Source organism: Phacochoerus africanus, chromosome 5 (assembly GCF_016906955.1).
Source record: "Phacochoerus africanus isolate WHEZ1 chromosome 5, ROS_Pafr_v1, whole genome shotgun sequence".
NCBI classification, from domain to species: Eukaryota; Metazoa; Chordata; class Mammalia; order Artiodactyla; family Suidae; genus Phacochoerus; species Phacochoerus africanus.
This window is the reverse complement of record NC_062548.1, coordinates 11,756,350-11,762,349: the sequence shown is the minus strand read 5'-3', so window position 1 is coordinate 11,762,349 and position 6,000 is coordinate 11,756,350. Positions and strand designations below refer to the sequence as shown.

General features: G+C 48.1%; 1 protein-coding gene across 1 annotated transcript in view; it reads right to left on the bottom strand.

Annotated features, from left to right (window-relative positions):
- Positions 1-340: 340 nt before the first annotated feature.
- The window catches only part of FKBP6 (FKBP prolyl isomerase family member 6 (inactive)), a 37,864-nt gene continuing 32,204 nt past the window's right edge, over positions 341-6,000 (bottom strand). Inside the window, exon 9 of the mRNA XM_047779122.1 lies at positions 341-820. The gene's annotated coding sequence lies outside the window, so the exon portion shown is untranslated. The remainder of the gene's footprint in view (positions 821-6,000) is intronic.

Sequence of the window (6,000 nt, the reverse complement as noted above, 5' to 3'; positions counted from 1 at the left end):
CTGTCCAAGACGCCATGGGGAGGCTGGCTTCACCACACCTCAGACACATCTATTTTGCGAGACCCAAGGTGCACACACGTGCAGGAGGACTGGCCGGCTCCAAGGTTTCTGGTTAACTGTCTCGAAAGAGCTCCCCACAGGAGGGAGATTCAAGGGAACTCCAATGCGAATGCGCAAGCATTTTACCGTCGGGTTGATCAAAAAGAATTGCTCTGGCTCCAGCAAACAAACCCATCTCCCGCTCTTGCTCATCCAACAGGTCTCACTGGACGGCTGTCCCTCTGCCTTACCCGCTGACTCTACACGTTTAGCTGGATTCACACAATTAATTTACACCAGATCTTGCAAGGACAAAGAAGTGTTTTATTTAGTTACAACAAAAACGTCTGTAACATAATTCTCTCTCTTCAAAACCGAGAACCCTATAAAATACACAATACCATCTCTATCTGTATTTACCCAGGGACATTAGCAGCAGGACGGGGGTTGGGACTGGGATAAAAGCCAAGGACTAATTCTATTTGAAAAAAACAAGAAACTGCCTTTAAAAATAATACCTTGCTACTTGTCAGTAGCTACCCTTTCCCCTCATCCGTATGAAAACATGAAACAGAAAACAGCATCTGTGAAAACACTTGGGCCGTGTGTTGGTCAGAGATGAGGCAATGGCCTCAGGCTGTGGAATTCCAGCCCCCCTTCCAAGTGGGTCACTGCTACACAGTCTGCTCTGGGGCGTTCTTCCCCAAAAGCCCCCTGCCCCCTATAATGATGACGAACTCCAGGCAGCCTTGCTTCTCTTGCTTGTAGTTAGCTGAGTAATCTAGGAATCAAACACAGCAGTTAGAAACACTAGGGGACTCAGACGTCCCTGAGGGAGGCAAAGCCACTCCCGAGTCAGTGGTGACCACGCCAGATGGGAATCAGCAACAGATACCATCACTGGACAGCCTTTGGGGTGGGTTCTGGGAAATGGTGACTGACTGATGTGGTAGCTTTGAAATGTCAAGAATACAAGATACAGTCTCAGAAAACTGGAACAGAAGGGACTCTAAGACCATCCAGTTCAATATGATTTTTCAGACGAGGCCCTCAAAGACCTGACTAGTTCCTGGATGCAGGTAGAGCTTCATTCATTAGTCTTCCTCAGCTGCTTCCACAGGGACCAACACCTCCTCGACCATTCAAAGATGTGAAAAACACCCCCAAAGAGACAAACACACGGGCAGCTGCCTTCAAGGGGACACAGGAGACACCTGTGACACATACCAGGCAGCACAAGCTACTCAGGATGTGACTGGACAAGAGCTCCACAGGACAACGGGCTTCACTGCACAGACAGGTAACACATGCGCTGACAGTGGCGGGGTGCCGCCTGACAGTTTATCTGGAGCCGGGGACCTGAGCAGCACCTGGGTTCCACTATTTCCAGCTCTGTGACCCTGCAAGGCACACCTCTGAAACGGGCCTGACAGCGGACTTCTCTGAGCTGTCACAAGACCCGTGCAACACTGTCTGAAGGAAGAAACACAAAGTACGACAGTATGACAACCTGCTGATGGCTCTGCAGCCACTGTTGCCTACCACCCCTCCCCCCTCAGCCCCCTGGAGCCACATGCTGGCCACAGAGCCACATAAAAGCTGATACACAGGGGTGGGCCCTGGCCCATGCACCAGTCCAGCCTGGTATTCTAGCGTGAGCAGCTGTCTGGGCCATGGTGTGTGTGTGTGGGGGGGTGTTCGGGGCAGAGAGTCAGTCAAAATAAGAACACATCCTCTTTCCTATCTTGCTGGACAGCGATTTCTGAGGCAGGTGGAGAGACCTGCCCTGAGACCTTCCCCCGGCCCAGCCCTGGGCAGCAGCAGGTGGGCTCAGTGCAGGTGGGAGGGAAGGCCAGCGCCGCCTGAGGCCATTTGCTTCTCACTTAAACCTAGTCTGAAAGGTGCTTTCCTGGGCCTGTAAGTGCTATGACACCCTGCTAACTAAGCCTCTGGTGGCTGGACTTTATAACAAATTACAGAAAACAGAGCACCAGTGAAATCCAACTGACAAAACTCCAAGTCACCACCTCGTGGAACTGCAGTGGGACAAAGAGGTGAATACACCATAATGTATTTAAGTGAAGAAAAATTAGCAGGCTACAGGGATGAGGAATGATGTAAGTTGTTACTTATCACAGAAGTAACGGGAAAGACCTCTCCAAGGAGGGGACATCTAAGCACACTGAGCTCTGAATCAGCAGAGGAGCCTTCCAGGCTGGAGGAACTTTGATGTCAAGGCCCAGAGCCAAGAACGCGACTGAAGTGTGCAAGAGGCATCAGGAAGCCGGGGTGGAGCTGACACGGGGAAGAAAGCCAGCAAGGGGCCCAGTCACGTGGGCCACGGAGGCACGAGAAGGATTTCAGGTTCACTCTGCGCAGTGAAAACCACTGGAGCTTCTGAACAGAGAAATGACGTTTAAAAAGATGACTCTGGCTGCTTTGTGAAGAGACTGCAGGATTTAAGAACCGCAGCAAGAAGAGTGGCCCCTTCACCCGCATGCCCCTGCCCAACATACCCAGGTGAGGTCGTTTCCCTGGGCCAGGCTTTCAGAAGCTGGCAGCTTCACTCTTCATCACGCAGCACCTCACTTCCCATTTATCCCTCCACAAACCCACGCTGCCAGGAAGTCCAACTGCTCTGAGACCAGCACACTGGAGAGACCACTGTGGGCTCTGGCGGACTGTCCATTCACACGCCTGCCTAGGAGCTACCCCAGCCACTCACGGGGGAGGCACCCACTGTGCTCTGTAGGGCACCCAGAAGAGGAGGGACAGGCAGAGCCAGAGCAGCCAGTTGGGGGCACGGCCACACAACACAGGATGCAGGAGGGCAGGCACATCAGAAGCGCTTTCCTGTCCAATCCCATGCCGAGTTATAGAGAAACAATGGGATCTGTGATGACCTGTGATGCAGCTGCACTGAGAAACGTCCAGCCTTGAGGTCCCAACCAATCTGATACACCCTCTGACCGCCTCTAACTACTGTCCAGTTTGAATTCCAACAGCATGTGTGGTGCTCAGCCCTGGAACCTTCCAGAGAACCAACACAGAGCGCAGTCAGCCTGGAGGGAGGGGGCACTGAGAGCGTGATGGACTCAGCCTACTACCAACACCGCCTCCGGTACGCAAACGGGCAAGATTCATTCTGTCCTTACACTGAAGAATGCGTTTACCTTAAATAGGTATAAACTCCTTGTTCAGAGTATCATAAATGTTACTTTAAGTCAATAAACACAGAAGGTTTGGGTACAACTGTTTAGCTATTTGATTAAAAGTAAAGTTAGATCCCTACTTCAATTAGTGATGTAAATAAACTGCTAATATCATAAAGATCTAAACATAATAAAACTGTAAGATATTAGAAGGAAACAAGATATTGCCTGAGTTAAGAAGGGGAAATGCAAATAAACAAGTGAGAAGATGCTGAACTTGACTAACAATCAAGGAAACACAAATTAAAACATCAAAAAGATACAATGAGGCCCCTCCCAGCCAAACTCCTTTCAACAGAAACACAAGTGCCAGTGTCCTGAGGCCTTGAGGCTAGGTAGAGCTGGGCACCTCTGCCCGTCCAGTCAGGAGCCCCGCTGGCACAGGTGGCAGAGGTGCCCTCTACCCTCTTCCTGGAGCTCGTGGGCTCTCCTTTTGCTTTTCCCCCAAGTCCAAAGGTCCCCCCAAAACTCTTCTCTCTCAAGCACCAAGCAGCCTGAGGAAAACAAAAATTCTTACTCACCTATGGTGAAGAGCAAATTTAGTTTCCTTTTGCCTCAAATTCTCCTACTCGGTTTAAAGGCCCCTCCTTCACAAAAATGTCCCATCAACGCCTTTGCTTGAGAAGGAATATACTCTTGTGCAAAAGGAATTCCATCTGCCGCTGTTCCACAGCAACCAAATAAAAATGCACACTATTTCCGAGTTTCTGCGGTGGCCCAATGGGATCAGCAGCACCTTGGGAGTGCTGGGACACAGGTTTGAGCCCCGGCCTGGCATAGTAGGTTAAGAATCCGGTGTTGCTGCAGCTGCGGCTTAGGTCACAACTACAGCTCAGATCTGATCCCTGGCCTGGGAACTCCATATGTCTTGGGGCAGCCAAAATAAAAAAAGCATACCTGTCACAAAGATTCAACATACAAACCATAGTAACAGGTCAAAGGGTTAAAAAAAAAATCTTATGTTTGTGACAGGAAAGCATTTGATAAAAACTGCTCCTGATAAAAGCCTTCAGTATAAACGCAACTCCTTAATGTGATAAAAAGAATTACCTCAACCAAAAATCAGCCTTGCGCTTAGCAGTGAAGCAGCACAGTGCCCCCCGCCCCCCGCAGTCATGAAAGACGGACTGAAAGACGTGCTCACTGTTCTGAGAGCACACAGCCCCCACGGTGAGATGGGCTTCTGAATAAAACAAGACATGGGAGAAGGCAGGGAGAAGACAAGATCTTCATTACTTGTAGATCACATGCCTAGTATGTCCGGAAAAGCAACTGGCATTTCGTAACTCTCAAAAAACAAAAATTCAGAAAGGTGTTTGGTTACAGAGAAACAAACAGGCAATTTATAGAAAGGACACACAACTCTGTAAACGTGTGAAAAGATGCTTGATCAGGGACATGCTGATTCTAATAACAGGGCCCCACTGCAGATGCACCAAACTGGCAAAGATTAAGCCATCTAACAATACAAATGATGCCAAAATCTGCGGAATGAAGCTCAGACACTACGAAAGGGATGTAAACTAGGATAAAGACTTGAGCGGTCACTTCAGTGACTCCTACTTCAGCTGAAGATCTACGTCCCACCACGTTTAATAAATACCATAGAAAACTCAGATGTGGGGATAAGTGCACCAACTCCTATCTACCGATCCCTGCTGAGAACAGGATGAGTCTCTCCCTGGGACCAAATGCTACTGAGTTGTTTTTGTTGTGGCTTGTTGCTGTTTTTAATGAGGTAGTTCTCTGCGTGCTTAAAAAGCATCCAAACCGCATCATGGTGAAGATGCATAATTCTGTTCTGAGGAAGATTACATATACACCCACAATCTCGAAAAGTCACAGAACACCCTTGGGCAAGGACACCTATGAAGCATCAACAGTGGGTACCTCTGGAGAGTAGGTTTGGGGACTGGGAGCTTAATTACTCTCCGCCTTTTGGGTTTAAACTACAGGCATACAGCATTTTTATAACTTAAATACTGACACAAAGTTACAGGTGGGATGTCGGGTAGAGGAAAGAGAACAGCAGAATGCCGATAACTGCCAAAGTCAGGCAATGAATTCATGGGCTGACTGTCAATCTATTCTTTCTACATTTAAATAGGTTTGAAGACCTCCACTAAAAAAGTTTAATATTCATCAAGTGAAAGGAAGAAAACTTTCAGTCTAGTCCGTGTCCTGTGCAATGACTGCAGAAACAAGCCCTGTGACTAGTCTTCACGCAGCACGAACATGCTCCCAGGAATAAAGGTGGGTAGGGGATCCTCCAGGATTTTACGAGGTTCAGCTGCTGAATTTTCAAATTGAAACCAATAAAAAAGAACACTTTAGCATAAATAAAAACGTATCAATACAGAAAAGTTCACATTTTAGTCTGAAAATCCGAGACTCGCTGCACACTGAGGGCAAAGACAGAGAAAAAGCCATCATGTACCGAGGGCTACAAGAGAAAAGATCAGCCAGGAGACCTATAAAGACAAAGAAGTCAGACTCAGGCAGGGAACACAGACAAAGGTCCAGCAGGGCGGACTCCCACTGAATATATTAATACTAAACAAGCTGCTTCCAAGGAAAGTAAAACCCCAGGCCTAGGGAAAAGGCACAGTCACTGTGAAATAGAAACTCAAGCAATGATATGATCAGTGTCCACAATTCACACAAAATAATGAGCAGTAATCAAAGAAGAGTGTGAAAATGTAACAGAGAAGACAGAGAAGTGACGTAATCCTGCAACCACCAGCCAGGG